Source organism: Mus caroli, unplaced genomic scaffold, assembly GCF_978045245.1.
Source record: "Mus caroli unplaced genomic scaffold, Mus_caroli_1 scaffold_7, whole genome shotgun sequence".
Lineage (NCBI taxonomy): Eukaryota > Metazoa > Chordata > Mammalia > Rodentia > Muridae > Mus > Mus caroli.
The window spans coordinates 101,739,999-101,762,507 of record NW_028227262.1 but is presented as its reverse complement, the minus strand read 5'-3'; positions in this window follow the sequence as shown (position 1 = coordinate 101,762,507).

Genomic DNA, 22,509 nt, shown 5'->3' with positions numbered 1-22,509 from the left:
TTCTGGTAAGATTAACTTTCTAGTTACACACATGTATTAACCTTCAAAGTGTCTGAAAAGAAAAAATATGCAAAAAAGAATCATTAAATTAAAACACTAAGAAATGTCTTAATTAGCTTTGAACTTCCTAAAGAGTATATTAATTTCTGTTAAAACAGCAGTAAGTTTCCATTGTAAGCAATTATGGAGGGAGGGGGGAGCCCTTAGAGAAGAAACCATCTTTCCCAGATATTGATAGCATGAACTTATGTGCCTGATGCACTGTCCTGATACAATTTAATCCAGTTTGGATTTTTGAGACAGACTCGCCTTAAACAGTCTAGGCTGATCTTAAACTCCCTATATAAGAATTTACCACTTGTTCCCTTTTTTAAAATATTTCTACTTGTATAATTGTGTATGGATGGGAAAAATCTCAAAGATAATACATGAAATTATCGACAGTGTTTATATAACTCTTCAGGATTTCAAGTCCAGTGACCACTTAAGACTGCACTCTTTTTTTCTTAGTATGGTGGTGGTGATGGGGAGCAGGGGCGTGAGATGGAAGGGGGTGTTTATAGAGTTCAGAAGAGGGCATCTGATCCTTCCCAGCTGGACTTAGAGGCAGTTGTGAACTGTCTAAAGTGGAGCTGAACTCTAGTCTTCTGCAAAAGCAACATGTATTCTTTTGCTTGTCTGTTTGGTGGTGTGGTTTGTTTTGTTTTGTTTTTGAGACAGGGCTTTTCTAGACAGTCCTGACTGTCCTGAAACTCAATCTGTACTGCTCCTCTTGCCTCTGCCTCCCAAGTGCTGGGATTGTAGGCATGTGCCACCATGCCCAGCAGTTATTCTGTTGTTGTTTTGTTTTGAGACAAGGTCTCATAATGTAGCTCTGGCTATCCTGGAACTCATTATATAGACCAAGCTAAGCTTCCAACTCCAAGAGATCTTCTTGCCTTTGCCTTCTGCACACCCAGCTGCAACACTGAGCTACCTCCATGGCCCTCAGATTTTAAATATTACATTTATTTATTTAGTGTGCTTGTGTGTATCTGTGACTGTACACATGCCATTGCTGGAGTATAGACAGAGGATACTTGCAAGGGTTGGTTCTCTGTTTCCACATGTGGCTAGAGCTCAGGTCATTGGGCTTATTGGCAAGTGTCTTCAGCAGTTAACTTTCACACTTAAATAGGTACTAAATATAAAATTTTAAAAGTTAATGAGTTATGGGACTTAGTGATAGCTCAGAGGTTAAGGGTACTGGCTACTCTTGTAGAGGACATGGGTTCAGTTTCCAGCACCAATGTCAGGGCTCACAGTTCCAGGAGATCCTGGAACACCCACTCCTGGCCTTCATGGACATCAGGCATGCAAGTGATAACATATATTCATGTAGGAAAGACACTAACACACATACAAAAGTATGTTGTTAAATTTCAGTATTTGTATAGGTGCTTGTGAATGGGAAGATAGTGTTTTTGTTGTGATAGTGTTGATAGTGTTTAGTTGTTTGTGTGAGGACAGAGTCTCCAATAGTCCAAACTGGCTTCAAACTTACTACATAGCCAATGTATGGACTTGAACTTCTGATCTCCCTGCCTTCACTTCCTGAGTTTTGGGCATATAGGTTTTTCAAACCAGCCCAGGTTTAGACATGTGCATTTTATTTTTGTTTCACAGGTGAACCACACAGGCTGATAACTGACAATCAGTGTTGGTTTTTGCAACCAGATAGGAAAGGAGTTTGCTGTCTCATTATGTTTTACAGCAATGTTTGCTGGCTTCTCATCTAGTCTTCAGTTGGGTGTTGTCAACACCTGCATCTATTTGGTTCTACTTAAATCCAATTAACTAGCTTTGCTTTCTTCATTAACAAATGCACTTGACACCGTGGTTGAAATATATATATCCTTTATTATCAATTTGCTTTTGCAACCTTGGAAGGAAACTCCAATATCTGCAAAGTTTAATGAAGATGGGGGGGGGGGGAAGGGTTTTCATGGCAGAATTTCTCTGTGTAACTCATGCTGTCCTGAATTCACTTTGTAGACTCGGTTAGCCTCACACTCAGAGATAATACCTACCCCTGTCTCCCAAAACCTAGGCTCAAAGGTGTGTACAGACTTTGATAAGGACCTTTCTTTTCTTTTTTTGTTTCTCACTTTGTAGACCAGGCTGTCCTCGAACTAAGAAATCCTCCTGCCTCCCGAGTGCTGGGATTATGAGATTAAAGACGTGTGCCCCCATGCCTGGCTTCTTTTCTTTTTTTCTTTTCTTTTCTTTTCTTTTCTTTTCTTTTCTTTTCTTTTCTTTTCTTTTCTTTTCTTTTCTTTTCTTTTGTTTTCTTTTCTTTTCTTTCTTTCTTTCTTTCTTTCTTTCTTTCTTTCTTTCTTTCTTTCTTTTTTTTTTTTTTTTTTTTTGAGACAGGGTTTCTCTGTGTAGCCCTGGCTATCCTGGAACTCACTCAGACTTCCACCTGCCTCTGCCTCCCAAGTGCTGGGATTAAAGGCATGCGCCACCACCGCCCCGTTGATAAGAACCTTTCTTAATCCTGGGGAGCATTTGGAGCTGCAGAGACCTAACTAAAAAACAGAACCTGGTCACTCAGCCTTGCAGAACTATTAATCCTTAAGTTAGACACTGAATTTAAAACTTTGACAAATGCCTATCAGAGATTAACTCAATTGTGAAGGAAATGGACTAGAACTAAGGTTTGCATAAGTGACCTTAACCCATAACTCAAGGCAAAGAGTGGCAATGATTAAGATCACATTTCAATGTTTAAAAACCCTCCACACACACAAAAAAATCTGTATCATAGAAAAAGATGTAGTGTTTTTTAAAAATGACTAGATGTTTAAAAACCAACATACATACATACATACATACATACATGTGTATACACAAGAGACACCAAGAGAGATCTTGCTAAAACAAATGTCATCACGCTTGTCATTTTAAAGAATTATGTCTCAATTCTGCCTCTTAGTATTCATTATTCATGCCCTTTTGTAATCCCTTCTTTCTGAGTGTGGCTTGAACTCATATTGACTCATTTCTAAGGAACAGAATAAGACAAAAGAAAAGGACAGCGTGCTTTCTCTTGATCTCTCCTCCTCCTCCTCTCCCTCCCCATTCTCCTCCCTTTCTTCCTCCTTTCCTCTCTCCCCCTTTATTTTCTTTCCCTACCCTCTTGCTCTGGAGAAAGACACATATTGTAAGCAGTACTACAGAGAAACCAGGAACTCTGTGTCCAGCCAGTGAGACCGGGAGTCTGCCAAAGCCATGTGAATAAACTTGACAGCAGAGTATTTCCCACTTGAGCTTCAAAATGACAGATTCAGTGTAGCCTTGGGGAAGAACTTGTCCCCCTTCCCTCATCATAAACCCAACTAACCCTGTCCAGATTCCTTATCTCCAGATATTGGAAGCAGTTTCAAGTGTTGGACTCAACCCAAACTTTTACCAAGAAATGGAGCCCTTGCTTAAGCATACCTGGAACACTTCTGTTCTGAGAAGTGTCTTCAGCATAAAAATCACACACACGCACACACACATGCACACACACACGCACATGCCTTAATGGCCCTTAATCACCTTGTTTTTGACAATAATGTTCTTGCCAACCTTTCTTCGTCAGCCTCAGGGGTCTGTACCCCACTGGACTGTGGAGTCTGAGAAGCAAGACTATCTTCAAACAGGTGAAACACTACACTAGCAAAACAAAACACCAAACCAACCAGCTAACCACCACCACCAACAAAAACCAAAAGACCAAAAAGAGTATTTTGTGAACATTTCACTTGTTTATTAATATACATGGCCAATGACTAGGTCATAAGAATAATTCATCCAAGGTAAATATTTTGACAGGTATAACATATTGGCTATTCAATATACTTGTTATTCAATTAATAGATTGTGCTGTTTATTTAACATTTAACAAGCATCTGTCATTTCCTACTGATGATATTTATATCATTGCTATTATCTCACTATTTTATCTGATTCTTGTATATTTGTGTATTGTAGCGGGAAATGAAAAACAGCAATCCACGCTACTGTCATCATAGCACTGGCCTGTTTTCATCTCGTGGAGACTCTCTGACCCGGAGCTCTGAAATCTCTCTACCCAACTTGCTAAGTTCCCATGGTGGGTTGTTGTCATGCCAGCCCCATGCTTCCAAATTCTCATGGCCTTTTGGGGTGCACTTCTTGTAAACTCACACTGTGCTGCCCTATCTTTCTCTCTGGAACCCAGTTGAGCTGCTGAGCAAAGGAAAACACCACACAGATTTAGTTCAGAATCAACAGGTTACTCAATTGCTGGGTGCAGCAACTAGCATCCTAATCTTATAAGCCATATAAAATATAAATCCTCCAGTGGCAAATCCTGGTGGATTCACCATCTAAACCAGGGCCACTTGTTAGCTACATGTGTTTATGCATGTTCATACATGTGCATTCCTCCCCACCACTCTTGGGTTTTTTATTTTATTTTAAAGATATTTTTAATGTGTATGAATATTTTGCCTGCATATGGGTACCATATTTGTACCTAGAGTCTGAGGAGACCAGATTCCCTGAAATTGGAGTTACAGATAGTTGTGAGCTATGATATAGGTGCTTAACTGCTAAAATATCTCTTCAGCCTTCAAATCTTACCACTTCCATTCCCTTTTTGAGACAGGATTTCACTGTGTAGCCCAGGATGGCCTCAAACTCAGAGCTCTTCTTGCTTCTGCCTCCCAAGTGCTGGTATAAAAGGCATGTACCACTATGACCAGCTTGCCTGTTTGTGTATGTATATCTAGATGGGAGTGTTCTGGAAATCAAACTCAGGTCCTGATGCTTGTGCAACAAGTGCATTATTGACTGAGCCATATCTACAGCCCCTTATCTCTATTTCATAGATGAGAAAACTGAGATTAAAGACTTGACCAAGGCACATATGGCCAGGACATGGTGACAGGGACTCAAGAAGGCAGTGAAGTTTTAGAGACTGCCCTTTCCAACACAGCTGTCTTGCTTCTGTGTCTGTTCATTCTGTCCATCTAGTGTCTCATACGATAAGTGTAAGACAACAGCAAAAACTTCCTTACTATCCATTGTGATACAATGTCACCTTTATTCAAATAATATTTCAAATTGACAAATTTAGAAAACATACAAAACATGAAACTCTTGCAATGCTCGTGCAGTTTCCATAAAGATCGGGAAAATGATCAGAACAATTAAATTTGGCCAAATCTACATAAGGGCAAATTTAAAGAAACAAATAAACAGTTTGGTCTTTATGCCTGATTAAAAAGAAAAAAGGAAAAGAAAACCCTAGTAACACATAGCAGTTTGACCGTGTGCTCAACAGCAATGTTATCAAAGCTCCTCCTAGATTTGAGGTCTGGTTTCTGGGAAGAGGTTTTTATGCCAGGTATTGATTCTGGTGCTATTAGAGACATCAAAAGAAGTACCATTCACACCAGAGAGAAGTACCATTCACACCAGAGAGAAGTACCATTCACACCAGAGAGCGCCTCTTCTGGTGATCCCCCGCTTTGAATCTCTTCCTTTGTCTATAATGGTGTCTTGCTGAGTGTACCTCTCTGGCCCTAACTAAAAGAGAAGTTCTAGTTTAATTAGAGTTCCATGGGGCTAGATACTCTTCTGTTGGCATCTCTGTTCTGGAAACAAACAAACAAACAAACAAACAAACAAGCAAACAAAAAGACCTGTTTTCCCTTTTGTTAGTAGAGTTAACATGTCACACTTTGTTTTCTAATTTGTATATGTACTCAGGTAGAATATAACATTTTCAGTGATGGATACACAATTGTACTAATTTCATTAGCCCTACAGGGGCTGCTTATTTCTATTTGTACTTTTAAAGTGTGTGTGTGTGTGTGTGTGTGTGTGTGTGTGCGTGTTTTCAGTGCCCACATGTAGAAATCAGAGGACAACTTTCAGGAGTTAGTTCTTTTCTTTCCGAGATAAAATCTAAGTTATCAGGCTTGCAGAGCAAGCATTTTTACACACTAGGCCACTGTACTATGTCACTAGTCCACAGATTGAATGTATTTGTTTGTTTGTTTTTATTTATTTATTTATTGTATTTTAAAATTTACTACTAGGGCGGAGGGGTTTGCCACAGCATGCAGATGGACAACTGTGTGAAGTTGGTTCTCTTCTACAGTTCTGTGAGCTCTAGGGATTAAACTCAGCTTGCAAGGCTTGCAGAGCAAAGGATGCCTTTACCTGCTGATCCATCTTACAAGTCTGTGAAGTGCTTTTGAAACAGCTAATGAATGATTTCTCTCCTAAATACCCACGCTATCAACTATACACATGATGCATGTTGGTAGTCAGATCCATCGGTGCGTGGGGCTTAAGTCCTGGGAGGCTGCACAGAAAAGATCTCTTAAGTCTGGGAGTTCCTTCCACACCATTCTAGACAACACGCAATCAGCATCACCTTCATCCTCAAATACACTACCTAAAGGGAAAGAGAACAACAGGATACAATATAAAACTGTGTTTATTAAAATTATTTCCTGCAAAACAAGACACGTTAGAGGATGGGATACAACTTGTAATTTCAACCAATGAGTACATTGTGTAGTCATTACACCAGAGAAAAGCAGTAATCACTTTCAAACCTGTTTTCTTTTTCCCTGTAACTACAATAATAGATTGTTAAGTAGAGTCAATACAGACTTCATAGGTATGCTTCTTATTGAACATTAACTAGTCTTGCATCCTCTGCCACTTTCTGGCATCCATTACCTCATACTTTTCTCCTTATATAATTTGTTTGTGTGTGTCCATACACATATGCCATGAAGTGAATGTGGAGTTCAGAGGATAACCCGAAGGAGTCAATTTTCTCTTTCAATCATGTGGGCCCTAAAGGACAAACTTAGGTTTTCAGGCTTGGCTGGCATACCACTCTACACTTTTAATCTTATGTTTGCTGTATTTCATTTCTGTATAATACTATAACATTAGTGAAAACAATATGATTTTATTTTGTCTACTTTAAAAATTCTGTATAAAAATTTAGGATTTGTGTGTAAGAATTTTCCTTCCTGCAGGGTTCTCATATCCCACTTTCTATGTCTCCCCTCCATCTCTCTCTCACTCTCTCTAACATGTCATTTAGTAGAGAAAGTCTAAAGTCGGGATGGAGACTAGAATGTGCCCCTTCCTCAGTGAACAGCAAGAGCTGCATCGTTGAGAGAAGGAGGATAGTGAGTGAGCTTCCATGCCTTATACGCACTTAATCATAGTAGCAGGAAAATTAGGCCTGGGACAAGTTCATACTCAAAGAGAGCATCCGTTCAAGGCTGGGCCTGACTTCCTGGATCTTGTGATCTACGCCTGTGGCCATAGGGGTCAGTGTGCACCGCCAGGAGACACGGCTAGAAATAAGGAGTAAATCTTTCTACCAGGACTGCTGGAACAGAGGATAGGTGAAGAGCCAGATGACCCGGACAACGAGACTTCCACAAAAGAAAAGACGCACGACCGCTGATGATCTGTCTCCTGCTGAATACAAATGGTCATCAGCTAAGCCTAGAAAACAAAAAACAAACAACAAAAACCAAAAACCAACAAACAAACCAAACCCCCAACATCTAATTTAGTTGGCTCCACTGGCCTAACCTCTGTTCATCAGTGACAAGATAATGTTTGCATTGGAGTTAAGTCCAAGGGGTGGAGAGAAAGAACGATGGGAAAGGTTTGGTTAGGTGTGAATGTCAAAACAAAACTATGCAATCAGTGATCCCCGTGTGATTTCCTTCTGTGTAATGATTTTAATCTTTAATGGTTTTTGAAGATTATGTTTCTGTGGTGATGGCTTTTAGAGAATATGTGACTTGTGGCTACAAGGCAAACCTTTTCTTACACAGAGAGGGCGCTGCCTTAGGTGGTATAAAAAGGCTGAGAGAAAAAATTAATGTCCTAGGAGCCAGCTCGTGGATTTTGCTCCATCCACCAAATGTGCACATGTGGAAATGTGGATATGGGTAAAACGGTGGAAGCCTGCTTATTGGAGCTTGCCCCCATCAATCCCACCTGTCTTTCAGAGTGTGTCTGTCTGATTGTCTGTCTGTCTGCCTGTGTGAAGGTATTTATGTTTATTTATGAAACTGTTGGACATTCTTTCCTGATAAACTCTCTCTCTCTCTCTCTCTCTCTCTCTCTCTGTCTCTCATGTGTGTGTGTGTGTGTTTGTGTGTGTTTATGTGTGTGTAGGCCCGTGTGTTCCTGCTCCCGGGAGTGTGTGTGATTGCCCTTTCCCCTTTTACCTTTGCCCATGTTCATGGTTCATCTACCCTCCACCGGTCACAGGGAGTGCCCCCTTTTCATAAATAAAACTTTATTTTCTCTGAGAAAAGTGTAGAATAGATGTTACCCCCATCCACACTCCCATCCCAAGCCAATTCCACACTAGACCTTCTTCAATTAACCCTGTGGGATCCAAGCTGGCCTTGGACAGACTGGAAAGGCAGAGTTGACTGGGTCCAGACAGGTAGGAGTCCCGGGGATCTCGGGTGGAGTTTTGGAGTGGTGGATGGGTTGAGATTGGGGTTGAGGGGTGTGAAGGGGGGCATGGTGGTTGGGGGGGGTGTCTCTGCAAGCACCAGGGGCCCCAGAGTAAGGATCTGAGCAAGGCAGTAGAGGAATCTGCTTCAACAGGACTCAGGAGCTGGGGTTGGTTCCAATCTTCTTGGTCCTGACTCCGCACAATTTATTTTAGGCATATTTAAGCACAGCAAAACTTTGGGGAAATGCCTCCTGCTGACCATTCACCCAGTAACGGGTATATCACAATGCTTAAGATATGTTTCCATAGAAGCTCTTTACAAAAAACATGCGACCTCTTTAATAGAGATGGGTCCTTTGGCCGAGAAACAATGCTCAATTGCCTAGGACAGCAGTCCTCCACCTGTGGGTCCAGACCCCTCCTGTGGGTGGAAGGACCCTTTCACTGGGGCCACCAAAGACCTACGGAAAACCAGGATATAGATGTGTATGACCGATCAGAACAGTGGCACACTTACACTAAGAAATAGACACTAAATAGTTTTAGGGTCTGTGGTCACCACAACACCAGGGGCTCGATGGAAAGGTCACAGCAATAGGAAGGTTTTTTAGAACCACTGGACTATGGATTGAGATGGACATACAAGTCCGAAGGAGTCAGGTATGTCTCGGCCCTATATCTAACTAACATGGCACACAAGTCACCTAGGTTCTGTTCCATTTAGCCAGTCCATGTGAAATCTCCACGTAGAAGGACGGGTTCCTTGAGCCCGAGAAACAGTGCTCAAGATAAAGGTCTTGGGAGGGAGAGCCTGAGATGAACATAATAGTGTGTGTGTGTGTGTGTGTGTGTGTGTGTGTGTGTGATTCAAGTGTGGCCAGGCCCTTCAGACTGCACAGGTCACCCATAAGGCTAGGAACTACATCCATCTGGAGCCTTCTGGGCAGAAGACAGGCAAGAATCCCTTCCCAGAAAGAGACAACCCTGTGTAGGTGCCTAAGGTTCTAGGATTCCCAAGTGTTCACCTGGAAGCCCAAAGACCTCGGGTCCTCTACAGTCTGACCTTAGGACTCTGGCCTCTCTTCTGCACAGGCCTCATCTTCCTCCTCCTCCCCCTCCTCCCGCTCCTCCTCCTATTCCTTCTCCTTCTCCTCCTCCTACTTTTCCTCCTCTTCCTCCTCCTGCTCCTCCTCCTCCTTTGGTCCTTCTATCTACACATCATTTGTCCACCCACTCAACTATTCACTGATCCCCACCAAACCCCACATCCACCATCACCATCACCATCACTATCACCATCACCAGCAGCAGAGACAGCAGCAATTGGGACAGCCTTCCTCCACCCCACCCGGAATCCCAAAGAACCTTCACTGGGTCCAAGAAATTGAAACATGTGTCCCTTTGGGCTGGCATATGCCTGGAACCAGAGGACACAAACTCATGGGGGCAAAGGCAGGAAAGGACCTCTGCCAGAGGGTGTGTCATGAATGGCTGGGTAATGCCCACCCACACAGACCCTACCCCAAGCTGCCCACTGCTCTGAATCCCCCAGGCCATGCAGCACACATAGGAACACACACCAAGGGAAACATCGCTAGGCAAGGCTACTGCAGAACAGCAGACATACACACAACTGGCTTCTTCCTGCTTATCAGAGCATGTCAGCACTGGCAATGAGTGACTCTTTCTTGGTGACAGGATGAACTGAAAATGCAACCAGAGAAGACAGGTCAAGATCTTTTGGTCTTGAAGGAAACTAAGCAAGCACGCAAGCAAGCAAGCAACCAAGCAAGCAAGGAAGCAAGCAAGGAAGGAAGGAAGGAAGGAAGGAAGGAAGGAAGGAAGCAACCAGGGGAGCAAGCAGGAGAACAAGCGGGGGAAACAAAGAGACAAGCCAATAAGCAAGGCAGCAAGCAGAAATTCTTGAGAGTTGATCTGAGTAAGGAAAGCTTAGGAAAAGCTATAGGATTTCCAACCTAGGTCAATCCCTGTGTGCCTCTGCAGACTGGGGCTAACTTTTGGTGCTCATGTTCTTTTGTGAAGAGGATGGCCTACTCTAGCAATTTGGTGTAGTTGGTGTGTCAAGGGTTCGAGGTAAGGCAGAGAAGGCAGGCTTCAGGGACCTGCCTGGTAGTGATCTTGCAACTGAAAAGTGATAATAGACTTTGTCTGTGTGTGTGTGTGTGTGTGTGTGTGTGTGTGTGTGTGTGTGTGTGAGTGTGTTGATTTTTCTTTTTTGTCAAAAGCAATAAAGAAGGAGGAAGGTAAAAAGTGAGGCTAGGGTCTGTTTGATGCTGTGTGAGGCCAAGTTGTAAATGGAGGATGGTGTGGGGGTTGGTTTGGGTAGGGTAGGGTAGGGTAGGGTAGGGTAGGGTAGGGTAGGGTAGGGTAGGGTAGGGTAGGAGAGGAGACGGGTTTGGAGGCGCCGGGAGGCTAGGCAAGGCGATGTTAGAGTAGAGAGAAAGTGTTGAGGGGGCTGGTGTGTTGTGTGTGTGTGTGAGGTTGTTGAGAGTAGGTTGTGAGTTGAGGAGTGAAAGAAGAGGTGATGGTGTGTGCATAAGGGTGTGAAGAGGAGTGAGGGTGAAAAGAGAGCAGTGCGGGCTAGGCTGTGTGTGTGTGTGTGTGTGTGTGTGTGTGTGTGTGTGTGAAGCAGAGTTTGTGTAAAGTGAGAGGAGGTGGGAATAAAAACTGTGTAGCCCAGGCTGGCCTCGAACTCGTGATCCTCCTGCCTCTGCCTCCTTCAGCAAATCCTACCGGCGTGCGCCACCACAACCGGCGAGCAAACGTCGGGATACACACATACTCGAACCGCACCCTCCATGTCGACACGCTATGGGACAGCCTCCAAGCCTCACACACAACCAATGCCCAGCGCCCAGCGCCCAGCGCCCAGCGCCTACCATGCGCTCACAACAACCACACTCACATCGCAAGCCCACACACACACGCGCACACTCTCACAACGCCTCCTCCTTAGCACACCACCACCACCACCAGCACCACCACTCCCAAGGACGTCCACACCACTTCCAACAAACTGCCTCCCTCGCCCGAGACTCCGGCGCCCGCCCGACCCCTAGTGGTCGGGATGGGAACTGACACTCCGCGCCCCGGACCACCCCCTGGCGGCCACAGCCGCGCCCAGGACTCCTTCCTGAAGCCCGCTCGCTGGGCATCCAGCCTCCAGCCTCGAGCGCCCGTCTCGACTCCTCTTGCTGCTTGCTTGATGCTCCTCTTGCTCTTCTTGTCCTGTCGCCGTCCAGACCCCACTTCGCACACACCTCTCTCCGGGAACGCTCAGGAAAAGCAGCAAGACTGATGCTCAGCGACCCTGGCCCTTCCTCGCTGGCGACTGACCCACGACAGCAACAGCAAAACCGCAAACTCCGAACGCTCGCTGGCCCTTCGTCTACACCCGCCCTCCGCCCTCCCGGACCTCGAGGCCTCGCTGACAGTTCCTCCACTCCTCAAGCGAGCCCGGAGGCTCAGCGGGAGCACCCCGTGCTCCCACCTGGTGCTCCTCCAACACCCACAGCTCTGCTTCTCTTTCTTCCCTTTCTGGGAGGCCTGGGCCTTGGGCCACGAGACCACCCTGACCACAGTCAGTCCCCGTAGCCAGGAGCCAGCCCCTCCACTTGGACCCACACAGTTCCCCACACTCGGGACCCCACGCCCACGCGGACTGGGACTGCCCTGCCCGTGGTACCCTCGCAGGAAGAACTGCAGTGGGCAAGTGAGCCAAGTGAGCCTCCTGGAATCGCCCCAGCGGTCCACCGGCCCAGTCTTGTGCTCCGCTCTGGTGGGTGTTCCTGCAGAAGCGGGGCCCCAGGCCCTTTGGCCCAGGCAGCATGGCTTCCTGCTACTGATGGGCCTGCCTTCTCCTGCCTCTCCTTGCTTGATCCCTCGTGGCCCTGACCTGCTGGGATTGGGCACTGCCCGCAGCCTGGTGTGATTTCCCTCCTGGCTGACACTGTCCTGCGGAGCAACATGGCGATGAACGGTTTTGAGACAATGCTGTTTAGAAGATGAATTCATGATCGGATGCAATTCCCGACTTGCAATTCCTAAGTCGTCTTAGAAAGTTAGTTGGATGGATCTCGATCATTTGGGGGAAGTTAGGGTATTTGACAGAAAGTCTACACAGTCGGGATGGAGACTAGAATGTGCCCCTTCCTCAGTGAACAGCAAGAGCTGCATCGTTGAGAGAAGGAGGATAGTGAGTGAGCTTCCATGCCTTATACGCACTTAATCATAGTAGCAGGAAAATTAGGCCTGGGACAAGTTCATGCTCAAAGAGAGCATCCGTTCAAGGCTGGGCCTGACTTCCTGGATCTTGTGATCTACGCCTGTGGCCATAGGGGTCAGTGTGCACCGCCAGGAGACACGGCTAGAAATAAGGAGTAAATCTTTCTACCAGGAGTGCTGGAACAGAGGATAGGTGAAGAGCCAGATGACCCGGACAACGAGACTTCCACAAAAGAAAAGACGCACGACCGCTGATGATCTGTCTCCTGCTGAATACAAATGGTCATCAGCTAAGCCTAGAAAACAAAAAACAAACAACAAAAACCAAAAACCAACAAACAAACCAAACCCCCAACATCTAATTTAGTTGGCTCCACTGGCCTAACCTCTGTTCATCAGTGACAAGATAATGTTCGCATTGGAGTTAAGTCCAAGGGGTGGAGAGAAAGAACGATGGGAAAGGTTTGGTTAGGTGTGAATGTCAAAACAAAACTATGCAATCAGTGATCCCCGTGTGATTTCCTTCTGTGTAATGATTTTAATCTTTAATGGTTTTTGAAGATTATGTTTCTGTGGTGATGGCTTTTAGAGAATATGTGACTTGTGGCTACAAGGCAAACCTTTTCTTACACAGAGAGGGCGCTGCCTTAGGTGGTATAAAAAGGCTGAGAGAAAAAATTAATGTCCTAGGAGCCAGCTCGTGGATTTTGCTCCATCCACCAAATGTGCACATGTGGAAATGTGGATATGGGTAAAACGGTGGAAGCCTGCTTATTGGAGCTTGCCCCCATCAATCCCACATGTCTTTCAGAGTGTGTCTGTCTGATTGTCTGTCTGTCTGCCTGTGTGAAGGTATTTATGTTTATTTATGAAACTGTTGGACATTCTTGCCTGATAAACTCTCTCTCTCTCTTTCTCTTTCTCTCTCTCTCTCACTTTCTCTTCTCTCTCCCTCCCTCTCCCTCTCCCTCTCCCTCTCCCTCTCTCTCTCTCTCTCTCTCTCTCTCTCTCTCTCATGTGTGTGTGTGTGTGTGTGTGTGTGAGTGTAGGCCCGTGTGTTCCTGCTCCCGGGAGTGTGTGTGATTGCCCTTTCCCCTTTTACCTTTGCCCATGTCCATGGTTCATCTACCCTCCACCGGTCACAGGGAGTGCCCCCTTTTCATAAATTAAACTTTATTTTCTCTGAGAAAAGTGTAGAATAGGTGTTACCCGCATCCACACTTCCATCCCAAGCCAGTTCCACACTAGACCTTCTTCAATTAACCCTGTGGGATCCAAGCTGGCCTTGGACAGACTGGAAAGGCAGAGTTGACTGGGTCCAGACAGGTAGGAGTCCCGGGGATCTCGGGTGGAGTTTTGGAGTGGTGGATGGGTTGAGATTGGGGTTGAGGGGTGTGAAGGGGGGCATGGTGGTTGGGGGGGTGTCTCTGCAAGCACCAGGGGCCCCAGAGTAAGGATCTGAGCAAGGCAGTAGAGGAATCTGCTTCAACAGGACTCAGGAGCTGGGGTTGGTTCCAATCTTCTTGGTCCTGACTCCGCACAATTTATTTTAGGCATATTTAAGCACAGCAAAACTTTGGGGAAATGCCTCCTGCTGACCATTCACCCAGTAACGGGTATATCACAATGCTTAAGATATGTTTCCATAGAAGCTCTTTACAAAAAACATGCGACCTCTTTAATAGAGATGGGTCCTTTGGCCGAGAAACAATGCTCAATTGCCTAGGACAGCAGTCCTCCACCTGTGGGTCCAGACCCCTCCTGTGGGTGGAAGGACCCTTTCACTGGGGCCACCAAAGACCTACGGAAAACCAGGATATAGATGTGTATGACCGATCAGAACAGTGGCACACTTACACTAAGAAATAGACACTAAATAGTTTTAGGGTCTGTGGTCACCACAACACCAGGGGCTCGATGGAAAGGTCACAGCAATAGGAAGGTTTTTTAGAACCACTGGACTATGGATTGAGATGGACATACAAGTCCGAAGGAGTCAGGTATGTCTCGGCCCTATATCTAACTAACATGGCACACAAGTCACCTAGGTTCTGTTCCATTTAGCCAGTCCATGTGAAATCTCCACGTAGAAGGACGGGTTCCTTGAGCCCGAGAAACAGTGCTCAAGATAAAGGTCTTGGGAGGGAGAGCCTGAGATGAACATAATAGTGTGTGTGTGTGTGTGTGTGTGTGTGTGTGTGTGTGTGTGTGTGTGATTCAAGTGTGGCCAGGCCCTTCAGACTGCACAGGTCACCCATAAGGCTAGGAACTACATCCATCTGGAGCCTTCTGGGCAGAAGACAGGCAAGAATCCCTTCCCAGAAAGAGACAACCCTGTGTAGGTGCCTAAGGTTCTAGGATTCCCAAGTGTTCACCTGGAAGCCCAAAGACCTCGGGTCCTCTACAGTCTGACCTTAGGACTCTGGCCTCTCTTCTGCACAGGCCTCATCTTCCTCCTCCTCCCCCTCCTCCCGCTCCTCCTCCTATTCCTTCTCCTTCTCCTCCTCCTACTTTTCCTCCTCTTCCTCCTCCTGCTCCTCCTCCTCCTTTGGTCCTTCTATCTACACATCATTTGTCCACCCACTCAACTATTCACTGATCCCCACCAAACCCCACATCCACCATCACCATCACCATCACCATCACCAGCAGCAGAGACAGCAGCAATTGGGACAGCCTTCCTCCACCCCACCCGGAATCCCAAAGAACCTTCACTGGGTCCAAGAAATTGAAACATGTGTCCCTTTGGGCTGGCATATGCCTGGAACCAGAGGACACAAACTCATGGGGGCAAAGGCAGGAAAGGACCTCTGCCAGAGGGTGTGTCATGAATGGCTGGGTAATGCCCACCCACACAGACCCTACCCCAAGCTGCCCACTGCTCTGAATCCCCCAGGCCATGCAGCACACATAGGAGCACCCAGCAAGGGAAGCATCGCTAGGCAAGGCTACTGCAGAACAGCAGACATACACACAACTGGCTTCTTCCTGCTTATCAGAGCATGTCAGCACTGGCAATGAGTGACTCTTTCTTGGTGACAGGATGAACTGAAAATGCAACCAGAGAAGACAGGTCAAGATCTTTTGGTCTTGAAGGAAACTAAGCAAGCACGCAAGCAAGCAAGCAACCAAGCAAGCAAGGAAGCAAGCAAGGAAGGAAGGAAGGAAGGAAGGAAGGAAGGAAGGAAGGAAGGAAGGAAGCAACCAGGGGAGCAAGCAGGAGAACAAGCGGGGGAAACAAAGAGACAAGCCAATAAGCAAGGCAGCAAGCAGAAATTCTTGAGAGTTGATCTGAGTAAGGAAAGCTTAGGAAAAGCTATAGGATTTCCAACCTAGGTCAATCCCTGTGTGCCTCTGCAGACTGGGGCTAACTTTTGGTGCTCATGTTCTTTTGTGAAGAGGATGGCCTACTCTAGCAATTTGGTGTAGTTGGTGTGTCAAGGGTTCGAGGTAAGGCAGAGAAGGCAGGCTTCAGGGACCTGCCTGGTAGTGATCTTGCAACTGAAAAGTGATAATAGACTTTGTCTGTGTGTGTGTGTGTGTGTGTGTGTGTGTGTGTGTGTGTGTGTGTGTGAGTGTGTTGATTTTTCTTTTTTGTCAAAAGCAATAAAGAAGGAGGAAGGTAAAAAGTGAGGCTAGGGTCTGTTTGATGCTGTGTGAGGCCAAGTTGTAAATGGAGGATGGTGTGGGGGTTGGTTTGGGTAGGGTAGGGTAGGGTAGGGTAGGGTAGGGTAGGGTAGGGTAGGGTAGGGTAGGGTAGGGTAGGAGAGGAGACGGGTTTGGAGGCGCCGGGAGGCTAGGCAAGGCGATGTGAGAGTAGAGAGAAAGTGTTGAGGGGGCTGGTGTGTTGTGTGTGTGTGTGTGAGGTTGTTGAGAGTAGGTTGTGAGTTGAGGAGTGAAAGAAGAGGTGATGGTGTGTGCATAAGGGTGTGAAGAGGAGTGAGGGTGAAAAGAGAGCAGTGCGGGCTAGGTTGTGTGTGTGTGTGTGTGTGTGTGAAGCAGAGTTTGTGTAAAGTGAGAGGAGGTGGGAATAAAAACTGTGTAGCCCAGGCTGGCCTCGAACTCGTGATCCTCCTGCCTCTGCCTCCTTCAGCAAATCCTACCGGCGTGCGCCACCACAACCGGCGAGCGAACGCCGCGATACACACATACTCGAACCGCACCCTCCATGACGACACGCTACGGGACAGCCTCCAAGCCTCACACACAACCAATGCCCAGCGCCCAGCGCCCAGCGCCTACCATGCGCTCACAACAACCACACTCACATCGCAAGCCCACACACACACGCGCACACTCTCACAACGCCTCCTCCTTAGCAAACCACCACCACCACCAGCACCACCACTCCCAAGGACGTCCACACCACTTCCAACAAACTGCCTCCCTCGCCCGAGACTCCGGCGCCCGCCCGACCCCTAGTGGTCGGGATGGGAACTGACACTCCGCGCCCCGGACCACCCCCTGGCGGCCACAGCCGCGCCCAGGACTCCTTCCTGAAGCCCGCTCGCTGGGCATCCAGCCTCCAGCCTCGAGCGCCCGTCTCGACTCCTCTTGCTGCTTGCTTGATGCTCCTCTTGCTCTTCTTGTCCTGTCGCCGTCCAGACCCCACTTCGCACACACCTCTCTCCGGGAACGCTCAGGAAAAGCAGCAAGACTGATGCTCAGCGACCCTGGCCCTTCCTCGCTGGCGACTGACCCACGACAGCAACAGCAAAACCGCAAACTCCGAACGCTCGCTGGCCCTTCGTCTACACCCGCCCTCCGCCCTCCCGGACCTCGAGGCCTCGCTGACAGTTCCTCCACTCCTCAAGCGAGCCCGGAGGCTCAGCGGGAGCACCCCGTGCTCCCACCTGGTGCTCCTCCAACACCCACAGCTCTGCTTCTCTTTCTTCCCTTTCTGGGAGGCCTGGGCCTTGGGCCACGAGAACACCCTGACCATAGTCAGTCCCCGTAGCCAGGAGCCAGCCCCTCCACTTGGACCCACACAGTTCCCCACACTCGGGACCCCACGCCCACGCGGACTGGGACTGCCCTGCCCGTGGTACCCTCGCAGGAAGAACTGCAGTGGGCAAGTGAGCCAAGTGAGCCTCCTGGAATCGCCCCAGCGGTCCACCGGCCCAGTCTTGTGCTCCGCTCTGGTGGGTGTTCCTGCAGAAGCGGGGCCCCAGGCCCTTTGGCCCAGGCAGCATGGCTTCCTGCTACTGATGGGCCTGCCTTCTCCTGCCTCTCCTTGCTTGATCCCTCGTGGCCCTGACCTGCTGAGATTGGGCACTGCCCGCAGCCTGGTGTGATTTCCCTCCTGGCTGACACTGTCCTGCGGAGCAACATGGCGATGAACGGTTTTGAGACAATGCTGTTTAGAAGATGAATTCATGATCGGATGCAATTCCCGACTTGCAATTCCTAAGTCGTCTTAGAAAGTTAGTTGGATGGATCTCGATCATTTGGGGGAAGTTAGGGTATTTGACAGAAAGTCTACACAGTCGGGATGGAGACTAGAATGTGCCCCTTCCTCAGTGAACAGCAAGAGCTGCATCGTTGAGAGAAGGAGGATAGTGAGTGAGCTTCCATGCCTTATACGCACTTAATCATAGTAGCAGGAAAATTAGGCCTGGGACAAGTTCATGCTCAAAGAGAGCATCCGTTCAAGGCTGGGCCTGACTTCCTGGATCTTGTGATCTACGCCTGTGGCCATAGGGGTCAGTGTGCACCGCCAGGAGACACGGCTAGAAATAAGGAGTAAATCTTTCTACCAGGAGTGCTGGAACAGAGGATAGGTGAAGAGCCAGATGACCCGGACAACGAGACTTCCACAAAAGAAAAGACGCACGACCGCTGATGATCTGTCTCCTGCTGAATACAAATGGTCATCAGCTAAGCCTAGAAAACAAAAAACAAACAACAAAAACCAAAAACCAACAAACAAACCAAACCCCCAACATCTAATTTAGTTGGCTCCACTGGCCTAACCTCTGTTCATCAGTGACAAGATAATGTTCGCATTGGAGTTAAGTCCAAGGGGTGGAGAGAAAGAACGATGGGAAAGGTTTGGTTAGGTGTGAATGTCAAAACAAAACTATGCAATCAGTGATCCCCGTGTGATTTCCTTCTGTGTAATGATTTTAATCTTTAATGGTTTTTGAAGATTATGTTTCTGTGGTGATGGCTTTTAGAGAATATGTGACTTGTGGCTACAAGGCAAACCTTTTCTTACACAGAGAGGGCGCTGCCTTAGGTGGTATAAAAAGGCTGAGAGAAAAAATTAATGTCCTAGGAGCCAGCTCGTGGATTTTGCTCCATCCACCAAATGTGCACATGTGGAAATGTGGATATGGGTAAAACGGTGGAAGCCTGCTTATTGGAGCTTGCCCCCATCAATCCCACATGTCTTTCAGAGTGTGTCTGTCTGATTGTCTGTCTGTCTGCCTGTGTGAAGGTATTTATGTTTATTTATGAAACTGTTGGACATTCTTGCCTGATAAACTCTCTCTCTCTCTTTCTCTTTCTCTCTCTCTCTCACTTTCTCTTCTCTCTCCCTCTCCCTCTCCCTCTCCCTCTCCCTCTCCCTCTCTCTCTCTCTCTCTCTCTCTCTCTCTCTCTCTCTCTCTCTCTCTCTCTCTCTCTCTCATGTGTGTGTGTGTGTGTGTGTGTGTGTGTGTGTGTGTGTGAGTGTAGGCCCGTGTGTTCCTGCTCCCGGGAGTGTGTGTGATTGCCCTTTCCCCTTTTACCTTTGCCCATGTCCATGGTTCATCTACCCTCCACCGGTCACAGGGAGTGCCCCCTTTTCATAAATTAAACTTTATTTTCTCTGAGAAAAGTGTAGAATAGGTGTTACCCGCATCCACACTTCCATCCCAAGCCAATTCCACACTAGACCTTCTTCAATTAACCCTGTGGGATCCAAGCTGGCCTTGGACAGACTGGAAAGGCAGAGTTGACTGGGTCCAGACAGGTAGGAGTCCCGGGGATCTCGGGTGGAGTTTTGGAGTGGTGGATGGGTTGAGATTGGGGTTGAGGGGTGTGAAGGGGGGCATGGTGGTTGGGGGGGGTGTCTCTGCAAGCACCAGGGGCCCCAGAGTAAGGATCTGAGCAAGGCAGTAGAGGAATCTGCTTCAACAGGACTCAGGAGCTGGGGTTGGTTCCAATCTTCTTGGTCCTGACTCCGCACAATTTATTTTAGGCATATTTAAGCACAGCAAAACTTTGGGGAAATGCCTCCTGCTGACCATTCACCCAGTAACGGGTATATCACAATGCTTAAGATATGTTTCCATAGAAGCTCTTTACAAAAAACATGCGACCTCTTTAATAGAGATGGGTCCTTTGGCCGAGAAACAATGCTCAATTGCCTAGGACAGCAGTCCTCCACCTGTGGGTCCAGACCCCTCCTGTGGGTGGAAGGACCCTTTCACTGGGGCCACCAAAGACCTACGGAAAACCAGGATATAGATGTGTATGACCGATCAGAACAGTGGCACACTTACACTAAGAAATAGACACTAAATAGTTTTAGGGTCTGTGGTCACCACAACACCAGGGGCTCGATGGAAAGGTCACAGCAATAGGAAGGTTTTTTAGAACCACTGGACTATGGATTGAGATGGACATACAAGTCCGAAGGAGTCAGGTATGTCTCGGCCCTATATCTAACTAACATGGCACACAAGTCACCTAGGTTCTGTTCCATTTAGCCAGTCCATGTGAAATCTCCACGTAGAAGGACGGGTTCCTTGAGCCCGAGAAACAGTGCTCAAGATAAAGGTCTTGGGAGGGAGAGCCTGAGATGAACATAATAGTGTGTGTGTGTGTGTGTGTGTGTGTGTGTGTGTGTGTGTGTGTGTGTGATTCAAGTGTGGCCAGGCCCTTCAGACTGCACAGGTCACCCATAAGGCTAGGAACTACATCCATCTGGAGCCTTCTGGGCAGAAGACAGGCAAGAATCCCTTCCCAGAAAGAGACAACCCTGTGTAGGTGCCTAAGGTTCTAGGATTCCCAAGTGTTCACCTGGAAGCCCAAAGACCTCGGGTCCTCTACAGTCTGACCTTAGGACTCTGGCCTCTCTTCTGCACAGGCCTCATCTTCCTCCTCCTCCCCCTCCTCCCGCTCCTCCTCCTATTCCTTCTCCTTCTCCTCCTCCTACTTTTCCTCCTCTTCCTCCTCCTGCTCCTCCTCCTCCTTTGGTCCTTCTATCTACACATCATTTGTCCACCCACTCAACTATTCACTGATCCCCACCAAACCCCACATCCACCATCACCATCACCATCACCATCACCAGCAGCAGAGACAGCAGCAATTGGGACAGCCTTCCTCCACCCCACCCGGAATCCCAAAGAACCTTCACTGGGTCCAAGAAATTGAAACATGTGTCCCTTTGGGCTGGCATATGCCTGGAACCAGAGGACACAAACTCATGGGGGCAAAGGCAGGAAAGGACCTCTGCCAGAGGGTGTGTCATGAATGGCTGGGTAATGCCCACCCACACAGACCCTACCCCAAGCTGCCCACTGCTCTGAATCCCCCAGGCCATGCAGCACACATAGGAGCACCCAGCAAGGGAAGCATCGCTAGGCAAGGCTACTGCAGAACAGCAGACATACACACAACTGGCTTCTTCCTGCTTATCAGAGCATGTCAGCACTGGCAATGAGTGACTCTTTCTTGGTGACAGGATGAACTGAAAATGCAACCAGAGAAGACAGGTCAAGATCTTTTGGTCTTGAAGGAAACTAAGCAAGCACGCAAGCAAGCAAGCAACCAAGCAAGCAAGGAAGCAAGCAAGGAAGGAAGGAAGGAAGGAAGGAAGGAAGGAAGGAAGGAAGGAAGGAAGGAAGCAACCAGGGGAGCAAGCAGGAGAACAAGCGGGGGAAACAAAGAGACAAGCCAATAAGCAAGGCAGCAAGCAGAAATTCTTGAGAGTTGATCTGAGTAAGGAAAGCTTAGGAAAAGCTATAGGATTTCCAACCTAGGTCAATCCCTGTGTGCCTCTGCAGACTGGGGCTAACTTTTGGTGCTCATGTTCTTTTGTGAAGAGGATGGCCTACTCTAGCAATTTGGTGTAGTTGGTGTGTCAAGGGTTCGAGGTAAGGCAGAGAAGGCAGGCTTCAGGGACCTGCCTGGTAGTGATCTTGCAACTGAAAAGTGATAATAGACTTTGTCTGTGTGTGTGTGTGTGTGTGTGTGTGTGTGTGTGTGTGTGTGTGAGTGTGTTGATTTTTCTTTTTTGTCAAAAGCAATAAAGAAGGAGGAAGGTAAAAAGTGAGGCTAGGGTCTGTTTGATGCTGTGTGAGGCCAAGTTGTAAATGGAGGATGGTGTGGGGGTTGGTTTGGGTAGGGTAGGGTAGGGTAGGGTAGGGTAGGGTAGGGTAGGGTAGGGTAGGGTAGGGTAGGAGAGGAGACGGGTTTGGAGGCGCCGGGAGGCTAGGCAAGGCGATGTGAGAGTAGAGAGAAAGTGTTGAGGGGGCTGGTGTGTTGTGTGTGTGTGTGTGAGGTTGTTGAGAGTAGGTTGTGAGTTGAGGAGTGAAAGAAGAGGTGATGGTGTGTGCATAAGGGTGTGAAGAGGAGTGAGGGTGAAAAGAGAGCAGTGCGGGCTAGGTTGTGTGTGTGTGTGTGTGTGTGTGAAGCAGAGTTTGTGTAAAGTGAGAGGAGGTGGGAATAAAAACTGTGTAGCCCAGGCTGGCCTCGAACTCGTGATCCTCCTGCCTCTGCCTCCTTCAGCAAATCCTACCGGC